General features: G+C 39.6%; 1 protein-coding gene across 8 annotated transcripts in view; it reads left to right on the top strand.

The window, feature by feature from the left end:
* REPS1 (RALBP1 associated Eps domain containing 1) overlaps positions 1-19782 on the top strand; it is an 88760-nt gene that overhangs the window by 1184 nt on the left and 67794 nt on the right. The window lies entirely within an intron of this gene.

Below are 19782 nucleotides of genomic sequence, written 5' to 3'. Positions count from 1 at the left end.
TGAATTCTTGGGGAGATCAAAAATTTGAATTTATAGCTAGTAGTTTGCAAGTAGATATGGAAAGAACTTGTGATTATAGAACGTGTGGCTGATGTAAACTGGACAGTTTTTTGATGCACATTCGGTAACATTTAGTGGAACTTAGGGATTGGGGCTGGGAGATAAGTAAGTATTGAGCAGCTGGAAGTCAGACGTGCCTGTTTGCCTCAATCAGATCCGCAGCTCTAGAGGAGCAAGCGGAGTACATTTTAAGCTTTCTCTATCACATCTGTTTTTAAAATGGAAGGTTTCCTAGAAGTTCTTATCTAATTTATGTGGTGAACAGTATTGTTACTCTGTTTAATGATTCATCGCTGCTGGTAAGAGTCTGTCTAAACAGCATATCAGGAGCAGTTTTTAAGCTTTCATCTTTGTGATGATCCAAGCCAGGTTACCCACCTCTCCAAAACCTAAAGCCGTATGCATGGGTGTAATGTAGTATACCCCAGAGGGCACTGAATCAGGAGGTTTGAGGCCTGGGTCTTTGACCCCATTTTATTGTGAACTGGCAGTGTGACTTTGGGCCAGGCACTTCCACTCTTCAAGTGTAAGCGTTGCTCATCTAAAGAATGAGAGTCCGGTTTCTTCCAACAATTCTGGAGGTATAAAAATGTCCATAAAGGTCTCTGTTTTCGAAGTTAACCTGTGCGTGAACTATGACCAAGTTGAAGGAGTTCTGTCCTTTTGCATAATTTTGTGTGTGTCATAATGCTTTTTAAAAAACCTTGGGAGGAAAAGTTGGGTGTCTTAGATAACGACAGCTGGGAGTCTCAAAGCCATTTTGCCATAAAGGGACAAAACGTAAATATTTTAGGCTTTGGCTACTTATGGTCGAACGTTCTTCTTTGTTTTTGTTTTCGCTACTCTTTAAGAAGGTGAAAGCCATTCTTAGCTCAGGAGCATACCAAACAGGGCCTGTAGTTTGCCAACCCTTGCTAAAAAGAATGGTGGTGGCAGTGTGGGGTTCTCTACTTCCTTGGATGGCTTTGGGGTTAGACTTTTAGCCAGAACGTGCTCATTAATGATATTCCTTTTTTTGTAGCAATAACAAAACATACTTTCAAGTCATTTAGGAACTAAAATTAAGGAGAAACTTCCCAAGTTCTGTTTTAGTTTATGTTTTTGGGGAGGGGAAGCCGAAATAAACTGACATATATATATATATATATATATATATATATATATATATACACACACACACACACACACACACACATATATATGTATGTGTGTGTATATATATATATTTAATTATATATATATTTAATTATATGTATATTTTAACTTTTTAAATGTTTTTATTTATTTTCGAGAGAGACAGAGTGTGAGCAGGGGAGGGACAGAGAGAGAGGGAGAGGCAGACACAGGATCTGAAGGAGGCTCGTGGGGTTCGAACCCAGAAACCGTGAGATCATGACTTGAGCTGAAGTCGGACGCTTAACCGACTGAGCCACCCAGGCGCCCCTAAATTGACTTATATTTTTATTTATTTTTTAATTTTTTTTAATTTTTTTTTTTCAGCGTTTATTTATTTTTGGGACAGAGAGAGACAGAGCATGAACGGGGGAGGGGCAGAGAGAGAGGGAGACACAGAATCGGAAACAGGCTCCAGGCTCTGAGCCATCAGCCCAGAGCCTGACGCGGGGCTCGAACTCCCGGACCGCGAGATCGTGACCTGGCTGAAGTCGGACGCTTAACCGACTGAGCCACCCAGGCGCCCCTGACTTATATTTTTAATAGTGCATGAAGACTTTAGGACTTTTAATGTATTATTTAGTAGTATTTAGGATAGACCAATCAGCATTACCCTTTGCTTGAAATATGTTTAATCCAAGTTATTTTTGTGTTTTTCTCAGGTTTATTAATATTCAAAAAGAAATTTCTATTGCCTTTTTGTATAAAGAGAGGGCATAAATACCATAAATATTCAGGATTCAGTTACAAGTCGGAAGCAGCAGGAATTTGCTGAAGCAGAACTCTTACAGTAATATATACTAAATAGTATTATGGATATCTTGAAGGCAGTTTACTTAAAAATCAGCCTAAAGTGTAAAATGTGAGCTAAAAGGGGAATTGGATTTAGTTCTTTTAAGAGAGTTTGGGATTGTCTGAAGACAGTCCTTTGTTGCTTTCTAAGTGGGATACATTTGGGTCAGCTCCTGTATATTGAGTGAGTTACTTAACTGGACTAGGTGTTGCAGGCCATCACAAGAGGAGTTAAGAAGCTCTCAAGGACCTTGTAAATTACAGGGATACCCGTGTGTAACATGAAGCACCCATGTGAATGCCATAGGAGAGGTGCAAAAGAGGTTATGGTCAGGAAAGCCTTCTTGACTTGAGATGGACATTAAATTAGTATGGAGGGAGTGCAGTGGGACGGATAAGACTCTCAGACAGAGAAAAAAACAAGACCGAAGTTGGAAAGGGGAGGAGCCTTTTCAAGAACTAGCAGATTTAAGGTTTGCTGAAGCTGCAGTATATTTGGGGGATAATGGAACATAGAGTTAGCTGAGACCATACTGAGAAAGACGCTAAAGAAGGCAGAAGATTTCATATTTCAGTAAGCAGTGGAGACTCATTAATGGTTTTTGACCTTGGGTGTGGGTGAGGAGGAGGCTTTGCAGTGGTCTGGAATGGATCCTGGGTGATGGGCATTCCAACCAGGGTAACAGCTGTGCAATAGGAAACAGATCTGGATGAACAGGTCTGTTACTGAAGGGCTGCTGGCTAGACACTATGTGAGGTGCTTTGTTGGATAATGTTTAATTGAGGCCAAATTATCAAGGCTGGGTGGAGAGCTTTGAACTAATTGTGAAGGTAACAGGGAGTTGTAGTGTAAGAGAAATGACTCATAAAAGCCATGCTTTACAAGGCCTTTAGATCAGTGCAGCAGGAGTTAGAGGGAAGAAGCTGGAGATGAATTTGGGAACACATTCTCTATTGAGAATGGTGAGGAGCGAGGCCACGGTGCTCAAATGCAGGAGTGGGGGAGACACCGGGGAGGATGATTTTATCTCCCAGGGGCATTTGGCGCTGTTCGGAGACATTTTGGGTTGTCCTAACTTGTAAGGAAGGAGCAATTCTCCCGGCATCTAGCAGACAGAGGCCAGCGATGCCACTAAACATCCTGCAGTGCATAGGCCAGCCCCCCAACAAAGATTTATCTAACCCCAAATGCCAGTCAGTGGTGCTGAGATCAAGACATCCTCACCTGGACTCTGGTGGTAACCGTGGAACAGCAAAGGAGGCTAGAACTTCATAGAAATTATGAAGGTAGATTTGATGGGCCTGGGTTACCTAGTGATATTTAGATGAGGGAAGGGTAGAGCAAGGATTATTCTTTGTTGGATTCTACTCACCGCCTAAAAAGGGGGCAGGAAGAGTCTGGTTTTAGCTAAAAGATACTGGCAATTTGACTTCTGGCATTTTGAGATGGCAATGGAAATCTTCAGGAGATATTTGGAAACTTATGGATGTTTGTCCCTAATGAGTGCTTGTTCTTACAGTGAAATTCAGATATTTGGGGTGTCTTCTCTGCTTTTCTCACCTAAATATTTTGGGGGTAAGGGGGCAGGCAGCTTCTTACACTGTGGGCATGCATGTACACATCAGGGCTTTGATTGATGTAGTAGTTTTCAGCATTTGTTAATAAAAGTCATGAGAAGGCTGAGTCATCTGGGAGAATGAGTGTAGAAAACAAAGAACAGAGGGCCGAGAACTGAAGGGGGAAGGAGCTGGCATTTATTGAGTGCCTATTATGTTTCTTTTACTGGGCAAATCATTTTCATGTAAGAACTCATTTGATGCTTACAACAACCCTGTAAAGTGTATTATTTTTTATTTATTAACTAGGCACCTGATAGGCAGAGAAGTTAAATCATCTGTTCGTGAATAAAGCGTCTCTCCTTTACCGTTATTCCTTGTTACCTTTCAGCTCTTTCTTACTTTCACTGTTCATGTGATTGGTTTGCCCATAGTTCTCCTAAAGAGTGGAGATTTAAGATTGTTTGATTTTGAGTTATGTGTGGATTTCCTTCTCTGCATGGTCAATAGTTTCATGTATGATGATGTCTTGAGACACAGCCACTTAAGAGAAATGGGAAGATTCTTGTAGTTGGTACCCTATGCACACAGAGACACAATTTCATATTACTACAGCTGGCAGACATCTTAAAGTATGTTCATTACCCTGGTTTTGGAATGGTAGAGTCAGTGCTGTTCTGAGTTGAAAGGTTTGTTTCGGGGGGTGCCTGGGTGACTCAGTTGGTTGAGCGTCCCACCCTTGGTTTTGGCTCAGGTCATGATCTCATGGTTTGTGAGATTGAGCCCCTCGTTGGGCTCTGTGCTGAAAACTCAGGGCCAGCTTTGGAGTCTCTCACCCTCTCTCTCTGCCCCTCCCCTGCTCACAGGAGCTCTCACTCTCTCAAAATAAGTGAATAAACTTTTTTTTTTTTTTTTTTTAAAGAAAGGTTCGTTTTTAGAGACTGTCAGTAGACAAAGTGAATGAGCTACAGCTTTATAGAATTATGCTCAACAACAGAGAGGAATAGGACTGGGTGGAGAAAAATTTGGTTCATAGGATATAATCATGAGGAGTTTTGCTCTTTGCTGAGCAAAAAAAATTCATTGACTTAAAAATCACCTTATCTAGAAATAATTTATTTTATTTTTTAAAGACGAGGGAAAGTATGCTACCACACTAATCAGTATGTTTTCTTAGCTTTTACTTGGAGTCCCTACTTTGGGAAATGTTTGAAAACTACATACAAATTTTCAGTGCGTAATAGTTTGAGAAAAGGTTCTAGTACTAATGGTTCTTTTATTGAAGGTTCTAACCAGTGTATCCCTATTAATGAAGCTGAAGAAATGTCTTAGATCATTTGTGTTGAGCAACATCTTGGTAGAATATTTGAGTAACACATTAATTTAATGGGTGAAAATGACAACAGTGACACATAAATCATTTTGCTTTTCTCTTGAAATTTGTTCAATTATAAGATTTACTCATTAGTGATAGTATTAAAGTAAGGAAAGAGAGCCTCATTTGTTCACTGAAAGTTATAAACTTAATACAATAAATGTCAGGTTTGTTGTTCTGGAGCAGTGATTTCTTTTTTATTTGTAATTTCTGGATCATTGAAACAGTTACAACAAACTACAAAAACAATCTTGCCTTAATCAGACACTTTCCTATATACAGCTGAAAAGCATACTGTTTGTGACAGAAGTGACACTTAATGGTTTTCTGTAGTATCCTATTTGCTTTTTAAATTTGTTTTTCCTATATCATTGCTAGTTTTAGCCTTTTCTTTTTGCTTTTAAATGAATAGCTCAGAGTTAGTGTCTTAGTATTTTGGGAATTCATGTTAAGCATTTTGATGGAGCTGTAGAAGAGCATACAGGCCGGTATAAGGAGCTCTAAACATGGGAGGCAAGTTCCAGTCCTGTCTGTAGCCAGCCTTGTGACCTTGAACAGATCACTTAATGTCTGGATTTTCTTTTTCACAGCCTGAAGAGATTGGATTGGGTTTTTCTTTTCTTTTTTTTTAAATGTTTGTTTATTTATTTTGAGAGAGCATGAGCTGGTGGCACTCACGAGGCTGAAGAAGAGAGAATCTTAAGCAGTCTCCACCCTCAGCGTGGAGCCTGTCCCTGTCCCTGTCCCTGTCCTTGTCCTGGAGGCTCTGCCTCCCAACTGTGAGATCATGACCTGAGCCGGAAATCAAGAGTCCCAACGCTTAATTAACTCAGCACCCCTGGATTGGGTTTTTCAAAGAAACGTGTTAGAGTGTTGAAATGGCCACTGTGTCCAGCCACACCCTTAAGAACATAGTGCACAGTCCTGAAATTAGTTGTCCACTGTTTTAACAGAATTGATTTCTTTTACAAGTTTTGGAGATTTGATGAGGAGAATCTCAGCCTGGAATGCTGAAGGGACTTTGTATACATGAGGGAACTGCTGAAAGGTTTGTAAGGTCCCTAGATATTTGGCCAGTGAGAATTTGAAATGGGTGATAAAACTTGGCATTTATCACCTTTTGCCTCATATAGGTTTCATTGTCTGTAGCCTTTCCTGTGATATAGATGCATCTTCATTCATCTTTTCCCTCCTTTACCTCTATTAAAAGAATCTACGGGGGCACTTGGGTGACTCAGTCGGTTGGGCACCTGACTTCAGCTCAGGTCATGATCTCACAGCTCGGGAATTTGAGCCCCCCGTCGGGCTCTGCTGACAGCTCAGAGTCTGGAGCCTGCTTCGGATTCTGTGTCTCCCTCTCTCTCTCTCTCTGCCCCTCCCCCACTGGCATGTTTCTCTCTCTGTCAAAAATAAACATTGAAAGAAAATAATCTCGGGGCGCCTGGGTGACTCAGTCGGTTGAGCGTCTGACTTCAGCTCCGGTCACGATCTCACGGTCCGTGAGTTCGAGCCCCGCGTCGGGCTCTGGGCTGATGGCTCGGAGCCTGGGGCCTGCTCCCGATTCTGTGTCTCCCTCTCTCTCTGCCGCCCCCCCCCCCCCCCCCCGTTCATGCTCTGTCTCTCTCTGTCTCAAAAATAAATAAAAAACATTAAAAAAAAAAATTAAAAAAAAAAATCTCGTCTGATCGGTTGCATATATAGGCGTGACATAAAAATCAGGGTGTAATAAGTTCAGCTCAGAAATCTTTTTTTAAATTCATACCATACACTAAGTTTCATTGAAATTTGGTAAATAGGACTTCGGCCTTTAAAAAAAAATACCGTATCTTTTCTTCGTTTTGTTTCAAGAATTGACTTTATGTTGAATTTGAATCTACCTTCTTAAATGATGAAGCCAGAATTTATAAGATCATGTATCTCCTACCTCTTTTGGGTTGTGGATTCCTTTGAAATTCTGATGCACCTACACGACATCTGTCTAAAAAATACAATCACACAAAATTTTGCATATAATTTGAGGTTACTAGCCTTCCTCCAATTTAGTCAGGCTCATCCCATGGACATCTATGTTAAGAAAGTTTTGAGGACGGGCAGACAGGCCTGTGAAATGCCAAACATAATGTTTGTCTTAAGTCAGTTTCGTATGTTTTCATGAATACTTCTTAATGGCTACTATTTATGTTCAGGGTATATATATAATAACAGTGGTAAAAAATCAGGAATTTTTCTTGCCTTCATGGATTATGCTAATGTTAAAAAGGAAAAGAACCGTGTATAGTTAATACAGAATCATTGCCGACGTGGGGACCTACTTAGTTGTAAGGGAAGGTTCCTCTGAGGAGAAATGGATGGAGATAAGGGAGCGAGAATGAGATGTTTCACCTGGAGGGAAAGCATGTGAAAGGCCTGAAGTTTGAAGAGCTTAATGTGTTTGAGGAAATGAGAAGCTGGAGCCCTTGGGCAGAGGGAGAACATGGCAGGGACCACACACTGCAGGGCCTTGTACCCAGCGGTAAGGGGTTTGGATTTTAAGTATGCGAAGTTTCTGTTAAGGGAGTAGCATCATCTATATTGTTGTTTTTTTTTTTTTTTAATTTTTTTTTTGTTAACGTTTATTTATCTTTGAGAGAAAGAGACAGAGTGGGAGTGGGAGAGGGGCCGAGAGAGAGGGAGACACAGAATCGGAAGCAGGCTCCAGGCTCTGAGCTGTCAGCACAGAGCCCGACGGGGGGCTCAAACTCACGAGTGGTGAGATCATGACCTGTGCTGAAGTTGGACACCCAACTGACTGAGCCACCCAGGCGCCCCTAGCTATATTGTTTTTTCAAGATTCTCCCTCTGTGTAGAGCGAAGAGCAAACAGAAACAGATTGGCCAGTGGATATGCAGTAGCTGAGATGGGAGATGACCATGGCTTAACAGTAGTGCGGTGGCAGTGGATGGAGAGGAGTGGACATAGTGGAGATACTTTGAGGTGGTAAAAATAGGAGGACATGATAATGGATTGGATATGGAACATAAGGGAGAAGAAAGAACTCAGAGATGTTGCAGGAAGTCACTATTCTTACGGTTGGGAGAGGAATGGGTTTTGGGGGGCGGGTGGTTTGGTGTGTGGTGGAAAGGTAGGCGTGGGGGCGCCTGGGTGGCACAGTCGGTTAAGCGTCCGACTTCAGCCAGGTCACGATCTCGCGGTCCGTGAGTTCGAGCCCCGCGTCAGGCTCTGGGCTGATGGCTCAGAGCCTGGAGCCTGTTTCCGATTCTGTGTCTCCCTCTCTCTCTGCCCCTCCCCCGTTCATGCTCTGTCTCTCTCTGTCCCAAAAATAAATAAACGTTGAAAAAAAAAAAAAATTAAAAAAAAAAAAAAAAAAAAAGAAAGGTAGGCGTGAATTCAGGAGGGTTTTTTTGTTTTTTTTGTTGTTGTTGTCCTAGGCTCTTAGAATGCTGCAAGATTGTCAGGGGTGCCTCTACCAGAGGGGATTGAAGATATTTGGCTTGCAGATGTCCATTTGAAGATTATCAGTGACACTTAAAAGCCAAGAATGTAGATGAAATCAGGGAGGAAGAGAAGGAAGAGATGACAGGGAGGAAAGAAAAAAGACTGACTAGAAATGCAAAGAACCCTGAGGAAAGCAGTACATTTCTAAGTTGGGTAAACTGGAAGGCCGCTAGGAAGGAAGCTAAGAAGGACAGTCAGAGAGAGGTTGTAGGGAAATTGGGAATGTATATTGGACCGTGCCATGGATGTCAAGCAATGCAAGTATTTGAGGAAAAGAATAGTTAACTGTGTTGAGTTTGGTTGGCTGAGAAGTTGGGAAGATGTGGGCAGAAATATGGCCATTGGATTTGGCAGTCTAGAGGTCATCGGTAACTTTGATGAGCCAATTTCATGGACTGGTAGAGATGGAAACCAGATTTGAGTGACTTGAGGGATATCCGATGGCCCAGGAATTAGAGACAGAGTGTATAGATAGTGTTTGAAAGCTGTTTGCAGATGAAAGGAAACAGACATGGGGTAGAAGCTAGAGGTGTATGAGGATATACAGGAAGCCTGCCTGCCTGCCTGCCTTCCTTCCTTCCTTCCTTCCTTCCTTCCTTCCTTCCTTCCTTCCTTCCTTTCTTCCTTCCTTTCTTCCTTTTTTTCTTAGTATAAAACATACTGCAGCATGATTTTAGTTGTTAGGATAAAAAGGGAAGAAAGGAAGATGAAGGAAGCATTGAAAAAGCAAGATTGTTCAGGAGCCCAACTGCACAGAGAATGGACTTAAAAGAAAAGGGATCCCTTCCTCAATTTTGAAAGGGGGGAAGAAGGAAGAACATGGATATAGAGACAAGCAGGTACATAGATTCCCTGCAGGAGAATTCTGATGTTCCAGCCTAATAGTTTCTGCGTGTTTTACATACTGAGGCAAAAATAACAGTTTAGTAGTGGGAACAATCTGAATATGAAAGAAATAAAAAATGTACTTACAGTAGCATCAGAAAGAATACATACTTAGGAATAAATTTAACAAAAGATGAGGTGCCTGGCTAGTTCAGTTGGTAAAGCATGCAACTCTTGATCTTGGGGTTGTATGCTCGAGCCCCACATTGGATGTAGAGATTACTTAAAAATAAAATCTTGGGGCATCTGGGTGGCTTAGTGAGTTAAGCATCTAACTTGATTTTGGCTCAGGTCATGATCCCAGGATTGTGGGATTGAGCCCCATGTTGGGCTCTGTGCCGAGTTGAGCATGGAGCCTGCTTGGGATTCTCTCTCTCCCTCTGCCCCTCTCCCTTGTTTGCACGTGTTCTCTCTCAAAATAAATAACTAAACAAATAAATAATAAAAATAAGTAAAAATAAAATCTCAATCTCTCTCTCTCTTTCTCTCTCTTTTTTTGTTAAAGAATCACTGGGCACCTGGTTGGTTCATTCAGTTAACCAGCTGACTCTTGGTTTCAGCTCAGGTCATGATCTCACAGTCTGTGAGTTGTAGCCCTGCCTCGAGCTCTGTGCTAACAGTGTGGAGCCTGCTTGGGATTCTCTCCCTCTCACTATCCCTCCCTACTGTGCTTGTGCATGTTCTCTCTCTGTCTCTCAAAATAAGTAAATGATATTAAGAAAAAAAAAACACCCAAGATTTTTATACTACAAAATATTACTAAGAGTTATTAAAGATTTAGGGGCACCTGGGTGGCTCAGCCAGTTGAGCATCCAACTCTTTGCCCCAGGTCATGATCCCTGGATCTGCTTAAGATTCTTTCTTTCCCTCTGCCCCTCTCCCCGACTCGTGCACTCTTTTTCTCTAAAAAAAAAAAAAAGATTAAAGATTTAAATAAATGTTTTAAAGTTGTATTTATTTTGAGAGAGAGCACACACACATGCACGAACAGGATAGGGGTAGAGAGAGAGAATCCTAAGCAGGCTCCCTGTTCAGCATGGAGCCAATCACAGGGCTCGATCTCACAACTGTGAGATCATGACCTGAGTCGAAATCAGGAGTTAGAGAGGCTTACCTTGACTGAACCACCCAGGTGGCTGAAGATTTAAATAAATGGAGAGACAGTCTGTTCATAGATTGGAAGATTGGATGTTGTTAAGAGGACAGTGGTTCCCAAACTGACCTATAGATTCAACCAGATCCCTATCAAAATCCTAGGAGGCATTTTTGTAGAAATTGTCAAGCAGATCCTAAAATTTATAGGGAAATGTAAAGGACCTAGAATAGCCAAAACAAAGGAAATAGAAGATTGGCCCTACCTAATTTTAAAACTTACTTTAATCTACATTAGTCAAGACAGTGATTGGCATAAGACTAAGCATGATAATTAATTGAACAGAAATGAGAGTCCGGAAATGAACACTTAGCATTTATGATCACCTGATTATTAAAAAAGTATCAGGACAGTTTGATGAGGGAAGGATAGTCTTTTCAACCAATGGTGCTTCGATACCCATATGTTTAAAAAATGGACTTGGATGTATGGTTGTATGTACTTCACACCATACACAAAAATTATCTCAAAATAGTCATAGACTTAATTGTAAAATCTCCAAACTATAAAAATTCTGGGAGACACTGGAGAAAATCTTTTTGATCTTGTGTCAGGAATAGTTCTTAGATGACACCAAAAGCATGAATTGTAAAAGAAAATACAAATTGGACTTCATTAAAATGTTTAAAAACTTTATCACTCCAGAGGATATTTAAGAAAGTAAAAAGACAAGACGCAGACTGGCAGAAAATAGTTACGTATTACAAACATAGTATAGGTCTTTAATCTAGAACATGTAAAGAAATTTTACAAGTCAGTTATAAAGAAAAAAACCCAATTAAAAATGAGCAAAAGATTTTAATAGATATTTCACCAAAGGAGAAAATATAAATGGCCAAGAAGCATATGAAAGGATGTTCAGTGTTGTTAGTCATTAAGGAAATGCTGATTAAACCACAATGATATGTTGTCACACACCCACTCGAAGGGCTGTAATTAAGACTGACATTACATGGTATTGTGGAGAAACTGGAACCCTTCTACACTGTTCTTCGAAATGTAAGTGGTACAGCCATTTTGGAAAACAGTTTGGCTCTTCCTTAAAAAGTTAAACAAGCTTATCAAATGAATCAGTAATTCCACTAACAAGACCTACCCCAAAGAAATGAAAATGTGTACACATAAAGAATTGCAAATGTCTCTTAAGAGCATTATTCACAACAGTCAGAAATTGGACAACAATCCAGCTGTCCATCAAATGATGAATGGATAAACAAAATATGGTATATTCATATGATGGAGTACGATTCTGATAGGAAAAAATTGCTGGTAAATACTACAACAAAGGTGAATGTCAAAAACATTGGAAGTGATAGAAGCCAGATACAAAAGAGTACATATTATGTGTTTGCATTTATATGAAATGTCTAGAAAAGACATATCTATACAGAAAGAACAGTGGTTACCTGAGGCCAGGGTAGGAGTGGAGACACTAGAGGAAAACATTTGGGGCGATAGTGAAGTTCTAACTTTGGATCGTGGTGATGATGTACAACTCTACATTTTCTTAAAATTCAATGAATCGTATGGTCACCATGGTCTAACTTTATGGTATATAAATTATACCTCAAACTGTAAATTTTTTTGAAGATGGTTTTGCAGGGTAGGGTAATATGTATGAAATAGTCATCTTGGAGAATGTGAAAGGTGAGTGCTGTAGAGAATAAAGGACCCTCTACTGTGTGTATAATATAGTTCTAATTACAAAACCTCAATATCGCTTATATAATGTGGCGTTTGTTAAGGACCTTCTGTTTTGGACGTGATATGAAAAGTGATACATTGATAATTTTTATGTGTAGAAGAGATTGCCATATGAAGCTTCATTACAGCCAAGTATATTTACATGAAGCACCAGGATGATAATTCGGGCTTACATTTACTCACTGCTTCTGCGTGCTGGCTCTGCACGCCTTATCTGGTATTTGATTTTTTATATGTACTTTATTTAATAGATTTAGAAGCGGCTGAAAAGTTGTGATTTAGAGCGAATTGAGACCAGTTTCTATCTGTTGACTTTAGGTTGTATGCTGAATTTATACACACTTAACTAAGATATCTTAGTTTTTTGGAAAATTGCAGAAACATAATGCCTCAAAAGATAGCGTGAGTTTGAAATAATCATGCCTGGTAAGTAGTGATTTGATGGAATAGTAGTTTTATTTTTTTTTTAATTTTATTTATTTATTTATTTATTTATTTATTCATTTATTTATGTATTTGGAATAGTAGTTTTAATCTGTAGGAAGGACTGCTTCCAGTTGTCGTCTTCTATTGGAATAATCACTGTCACGATCATTAATCTTTTTGTAGCTAAAAGCATCTACTGTTACTCCGAAGCACTGATTTGGCATCTTTGTGTTTCTAAATTATTGTATCCAGTGTGAGTTTGCATAAGTACATAGATCTGGAACCAAATCCTCACAGTTATACAGTATTAATATGCTCCTTTGTATAAAAAATAGCTGCTAATGGTACTGATCTAAGAGAGATCTTTGCTTCCTGTCCATGGATTATGTCAAATGTTGTATGTGGAAATAGAAATATCTATATCCTTGACAAATCATTGTCTGTAAACTAAGGATTATTGATTTGTATCTCATTTATGACTAGAAGGATCAGAGGTATGTTTAAACTAGAGTGTTTATATTATATTTTTAATAGTTAACTTAGAAGAGTTCATATTTTTTCTAGAGCACTTAATTATATTCCATAGAAAAGTTTTTCATCATAACACCCTTATAATATTGTGTCAACAAGTATTGAGTCCTGTATAGTCAGAATAGCCTAGACTTTGGAATGTGACAGTTCTACATTTGAATATTCACTTGATGCTTATTAGCTCTCTTGCCCTGAACAAGTAACTGAACTTCTCTTAAAGACTCCCATTTCCTCGTTTGTAGACTGGGGATAATACCAGATAATGCCAGAAGTTTTCATAGTACCAAACTGAAATGAAGCGTAAACATCTAGCAGAGTGCCTGGTTCTAAGAGGGTGATCACATAAGTTTCATTCAGTCAAACTCTGCTTATATGAGAAAACTCCCAAGTTATAGGATCTTGTCTTTAGTAGTAAAAATCTCTCCGTATTTCTTCCAACCTAGATTTATACCTTTTGTTATTTTTGTTGCACGAAATTAATAATACTGCCCCCAATCCTTTGATCCTATCAGTAATGCCACTTGTTTCACCATTTTACTGTGTAATTAGAGGATTTGTTCTTCTGAAGTGAAGTATACCACCAAAAGACTATAATAAAGGATGATTTTAAGGTTTTGATCTTATGTAGCTTGCAGAATGATTATAACCATTAACAGAAATAAAGAAGTGAGGAGGATTGTGTAGTTTTGTGGGGAGACATTGTGCTGAAGTTTGGATGTGCTGGGTGAGATGCCATGTTAGTCCGTGTTAGCGAGATTCGTGGGCATTTCAAAGCTGGAGAGTCGCAGCTTGGTGGCTTTAAAGCTTGTGCGGACCTGATGGTGATTTCTGGCTGAGGCCGTTCACTAAACATGAGGATTGCAAACTTCATTATATCTGAAACGTTCTTTTGCAATAAATGGTAAATTGCACTTTTGTCATAGCGATTTTGTCACAGATTTTGTCATAGGTGTTCTCGCTTAAGTTCTCAGAGTTTTTGTGACATTTTTTTTGAGACTGTTAGGAAAGCAAGGTGGATGTGGAAGTATTATATTTGCCTGAAATTAGTCTAGCCTCCATAAAGTTGAACCTTGGATGTTAAACCCAGAAGCATTTGCATATTTAATGTAAGAGATTTTAGTTCGTAAGCGGTCCCCAAAGACATCCACATGTAGTGTGATTGCATTTTGGCTGAGGAATGCTATCAGTATCTCACTGCAGCTTCCTGATTCTTACTTAACACAAGATCTCATTTAATCCTTATAGGAAGCCTGCCAGGTATTGGTATTCAAATATATGCTTTTAGGATACTCTAGAATTAGTGAGTTCTTGAAGATTTGTGGACAAATTCCTTGAAAGTCAGTTACCCTGTAGCATTGCTATACCATTTTGCGGCGGGGGGAGGGGGGGGGATAGAGCTGTTGAATTCTGTCCATATATTCAAAATACTTATTTCCTATTTAATATCCTATAATTACATCATCATTAACTCAGCAATCACTATATAACACCTATCATCACCAACATATGCACCCAGAGCACGGAGTATGTAGAGATGAGGGAAAGATAGTTGGTTCCTGCCCTTTCTGTTAAGCTCCAATGGTCTAGCACAGTAACTGTGCCTATCAGGTTCATGACCATATCCCAGACACATTTTTGGTAGTTACATGTTTGCTGAATGTTGAATGAGTGAGCATGAATTTATCTTTTTTTTTCCCAAAAGTATGTATGCTTATCACTAACTTTAATAGATACTATAATAATAATAATAATAATAACAGTAATAACAAATATTGTTGTGTAGTACCTAATGTGTGCCACCTACTGTTATCTTTATTTATTTAAACATTTTGTTTTTTGTTTGTTCAAGAGAAAGCGCGCACGCATGCGTGCACACGTGTACTAGTGGGGGAGGGGCAGAGAGAAGGAGAGACAGAATCCCAAGCAGGTGGGGCCCAAACTCACAAGCTACGAAATGATGATCTGAATTGAGATCAGGAGTCAGATGTTTAACTGACTGTACCACCCAGGTGCCCCTACTGTCCCTCTTTTTAAAATGAAGACTCAGAGGGGATAAGTAACTTCTCCAAGATCACACAGCTAGTAAATGGTAGAGTTGGGATTTAAGTCATCCCTTTTTTAACCACTATGTTCTACTTCCTAAGTATTATATGAGTAATACTTATTATCCTACTTCTATGCTTCTGTCTTTGCCCTCTAGCATATCTAAAATACTCTAAATTCCCAAAGAAGAACTTTAAAATTACTTGACATTTCCAGACCTTGTTGAGACGCCCATACCTGTGTGCAGGTTGCCCGGAGTGCTGGGAGTCCTGTTAGAATCTAACAGCTAGAAGACCTCTTTACCTGTATCATTCAGGCTCATGGCTTCCAACATTGTGTAAATAAAACTTAAAAATACTTTCTTTTGCTACGTTTATTTAGATGACACTGATTATTTTCAGATAAGTATATTAATTTTATTAAAGGGATAAAGTTAAAAACTATTTTTATGTAAAACTTTTATTTAAAGACTAAGAACATTCTAATAGATTGTTAAGCTGAGCACTTCTGTTTGCTAAAGCAAAGTTAGTCAAGATCTCCTCTAGGAAATCTGGGTAACATTCATTTATTTGGCTTTTTTGAGGGCCTGCTTAGCTCCAGAGGATTGAAACTTGGAAGAAAGTTCATGGAAACATGGTTTGGATCTGCTTAGCATAGAGGTGGCAGCTTATGCCATAGGTATGAAGAAGATCAGACAGGATGACTTTGTTGAGTGAAAGAAAGAGGAAGCCTGAGGTAACTGCTTGGGACGTTGGAGGAAAATGAACAGAGAGGCAAGGAAAGAAAGCGTGTCCTGGAAAGAGTAGTCTGTCACATGCCACAAAACTCAATATTGGGTTTCAGGGAGGTGTTAAGAGTGGAAGTCAGATTTCTTGCTGACAAGTTAGTATATTGCTTTCAAAAAACATTTTTTTAAATTTGTTTTAAAGTTTGCTTTTTTTTTTTTTTTTTTTTTTTTTTTTGAGAGAGGGAGAGAGAGCACTTGAGTGTGAGTTGGGGAGGGGTAGAGAGAGAATCCTAAGCTCTGTACTGTCAGTGTGGAGCCCGATGCGGGCTTGAACCAACAAAGTTGAGATCATGACCTGAATTTGAAACTAAGAGTGGGATGCTTAATCAAGACTGAGCCACACAGGCGCCCCTCAAAAATATTTTTAAATTTAGACTTTTGGTTAACTCCTACTAGATTTTTTTTTTTTTAACATTCTCCCCATTGTTATTGAGGTTTTACTTTCTCTTCCGTGGTATTCAAAACAAATCCTTCTCATGATGAGTTCATTTCTGTATTGAGATATTTCCCAACTACGTTTTTAAAGTCCTTTGGTTTCCTTTATAATTTTTGTCGCAGACATAATATTTATTTAAATAATCTCTGAATCATCAAGAACATCTCTGTAATGTTGTATTGTTTTCCATGGAATTAGAAATGTATTTGAAATAAGAATTTAAAAACTTTATAATATACCACTTGTGTTTTGCTTGAATTTGACATCCTGCTTCTTACTTTTTCCTGATGGTCGCGACAAGATGACCCCCGTCTGTAATTTTCCTACATTGTTCCGTATGTTTGCACTTCTGTAACACTTGTGCTTTTAGCCTCCTGTTCTTATGTAGATCTTTTCCTTGATAGGTAGACACCCAAAACCTACTGGACTGGTTAATTGGCACTTCCCGTCTTCATCCCTCCTCAGTAGGTTGATGGGTCCTAGTGTAACCTGTTCATTTTATCATGCTCCTTTAAAAATTCCAAAAGACGATGTATGAGCCCCTTTGAACAATATGAAACCTCTAAGACAAGATTGTGTAGATCTTTCAGTTGGACTGTGAGTACACTAGTTAATATTTTTGAAGTTGTTAAGTGACTCGTCAGATACAGTGATCATGCATACTAGTAACTTTTTTTTAAGGTGCTGTCTCTCAAGGCTGTTCTGTTAATTTTTTTAAAAGGTAATTAGGGTTCACTTTAGTAGTGAACTCACGAGTTTCTCTGCCCTTCAGAGGTACAATTTCTAATTCTTGAACGTGACAGTAAGCAGGAAGTGGTAGGCAATCTAAATAAGGAAACAGGTCAGTAGTTACTAATTTAATTTAGTTGACACTTAGGGAGGGAAAGCGTAGCACTCTCATAAAATGCCCAGCAACGAGAGAGCTATCAAATCTGAGGAGTCCTGTCTACCAGTCTTAAAAATACCTACCAGCTCACTCGCATCTTGCAGTCTTGTTTCTGCTTATTCTCCTAACGTGGACTTTGTGTTCCCACCCAGCAAATCTGTTTTCTGTTTCTCACAGTTACTTGTTCTTTATCGGTTTCTTTTCATCATGCTCCTTTCTTCATCTGCAGCACCTCCCCCAGCTTGCATCCTCCCCCCTTTTCAGAACACGACAGCTTTTGTAGGCTTTGGAAATCTAATTTGAACAACCTCACCCTCATTGTGAGACTTTTCATTTGTCTCCCCCCTTCATACTTGTGTGTGTGTGTCTTGCACTAGATTGCTTTTTGTAAGCAAACTGAATGAAATTCAGGTTTCTTTCTCTTCATGACCTCATGATGTCTAGAGCAGCAAAAGCACATAGTAGATGTTTAGAAAACATAGCCAGCTTATTAGGGCAAGTCAGTTGCTTAGCCCTGCCTCTTGCTGTGCATTCATAGATGTGATTGGGATGATGAATTAAGGCGATTCTGGATCGCTCACTCAGCGAAGTAACAAGTGGGGGTGGTGAAGCTTGTAGCCCTGGATGTTCCTCTGCCAGCGCTATGGATACTCTCTCTCCCACCGCAGCCAACATTCTGGGCATGAGAAGAGAAGAGGAGGCAGCAAGAACAGGAACAAATAGCACAGAATTCTTGGAGCTCTGACTTCGGTGGTTTGCTGACTGACATTGCCAGTTCCCCCTTCTTCCCTTTCAGAACCCTCGCCCCCCTCCCGCATTTCTTTTTTTATAGCAGAGTGACTGTAAGTTTACAGACGAACATAACTAAGAGTTTGTTGGCAACTAAAATAAATTATGGTAGAATCTGGGTATCTTGGCATCATAGCATATATTGTCTTTCATAAAATGTAATAAAGCACCACTTCTGTCGAGTTCCAGCGTACCTGGCTGAAAGGAGAAGACCACAGACCCGTTAAAGATGAGGGTGTGAGGCACCCCATGTGATGTCACACAAGGATAGCATATTCCCAAGCAGAGGCCGTTGAGACTTGTGCCATGTCAGAATGACAGGTTGTGCCATGTCAGAATGACAGGTTATACCATTTGTCATGGCCTGTATAAATCTCACAGGAATAATAGAAATTGCTGATGTGAAACCTTGGAAATATAAGAGCCTACTGTTTTCTGCGCCTTCTTACAAAGGCTAAGGATTTTAATAGCCAGAGGAAGGGAGTTTATGGTTGACTTTTCTGTTAGTACCCACAGTTTTGAACCCCTAGGGTTAGCAGTCTTCTTCCCTCATCACATTTCTGCAGATTCTCCGCTAGGACTTGATTCTGGAGTGAATCCAAACTTAGTGTTTCTCATTTGCATGTAACAAATGACCAAAGGGGCATTGTCATAGTTACTACTTGGGTTGTATCGTGGCTGTTTTCTGCATAGTGCTCTTTTTTGCTTCCTGTATTATTCATTTGACCCTGCACACCCATCTAGCTGCCTTCCCTATTTTTCTTCTTCCTTTTGCTGCCAAATAACAAATGACCCAGATTTCCTCTCTGCTGCGTATACTCTCCTTACCCACTAGTAATCTAACTTTTGTACTACCCCCTCTCCCGTATCCTTTTGAAAAAGGATATTCTTAAAGTTCACTTTTATCCTAGTCACCAAATTCTTAGGACCTTACCTTGTTTTACTATTTCCCTTGCAACTGACACTGAATGACTTCTTGGTGGATATTGTTGTTTGGGTTTTTTTGCTCGTGTGATCCTAAATTCTGTTATTATATGTCTTTAGCATCCTTTCTTCCTAGTGTCTCTTTCTCTTGTTCAGAATTAGCTTTGACTCCTCCTTTCCTTATGTCCAACCTGTGAGATCCTTCAGATTTTCTTTCTTTGAAAGGTTCCAGCTAATCATTCTTTCCTGTCTTTTGCGTTACCCACCTGAGCTCTTACCACCTTGTTGCTGAACTACTGCAGTAGCCTCAATTTAAACTAGCTTTTGTGTAGTTGTTAAAGAACAGATAAATGATTTTCTAAAAAATTTCATGATACTCTACAAAAATGTTCAGTAAAAATTAGTCGTATTCAGAGCCCTCACCGTTGAGCTCTGTCCAGTTTGCTACCTGGTCACCACTACAATCTTTGCTTTGACCTGTGCCCCCCCACCCCCCATTAGGATGCCCATCTTGTGTAGATTTTCCAAAAACTTGTCCGTGCTTTAAGGTCCAGTTCAGGCTTGCTTCCCTCCACCCCCCCACCCCCAATAAATATTTTCAACCCATAGTAGTCCCTGTAATCCTTACAGTATCAAGTCCTAAGTATGTAGCATCTGTCATGGGCCAGGCATTGAGCTGTTTGACATATGATCACTTATGAACAGGCATTGTTTCTGTTTTACAGCCGAGACACCTGGGGCTCCAGAGGTTACATGCTCAGCATGA

This window comes from Leopardus geoffroyi, chromosome B2 (genome assembly GCF_018350155.1).
Source record: "Leopardus geoffroyi isolate Oge1 chromosome B2, O.geoffroyi_Oge1_pat1.0, whole genome shotgun sequence".
Lineage (NCBI taxonomy): Eukaryota > Metazoa > Chordata > Mammalia > Carnivora > Felidae > Leopardus > Leopardus geoffroyi.
The sequence above is the reverse complement of the archived record's forward strand: the minus strand, read 5'-3'. Positions and strand labels throughout refer to the sequence as shown.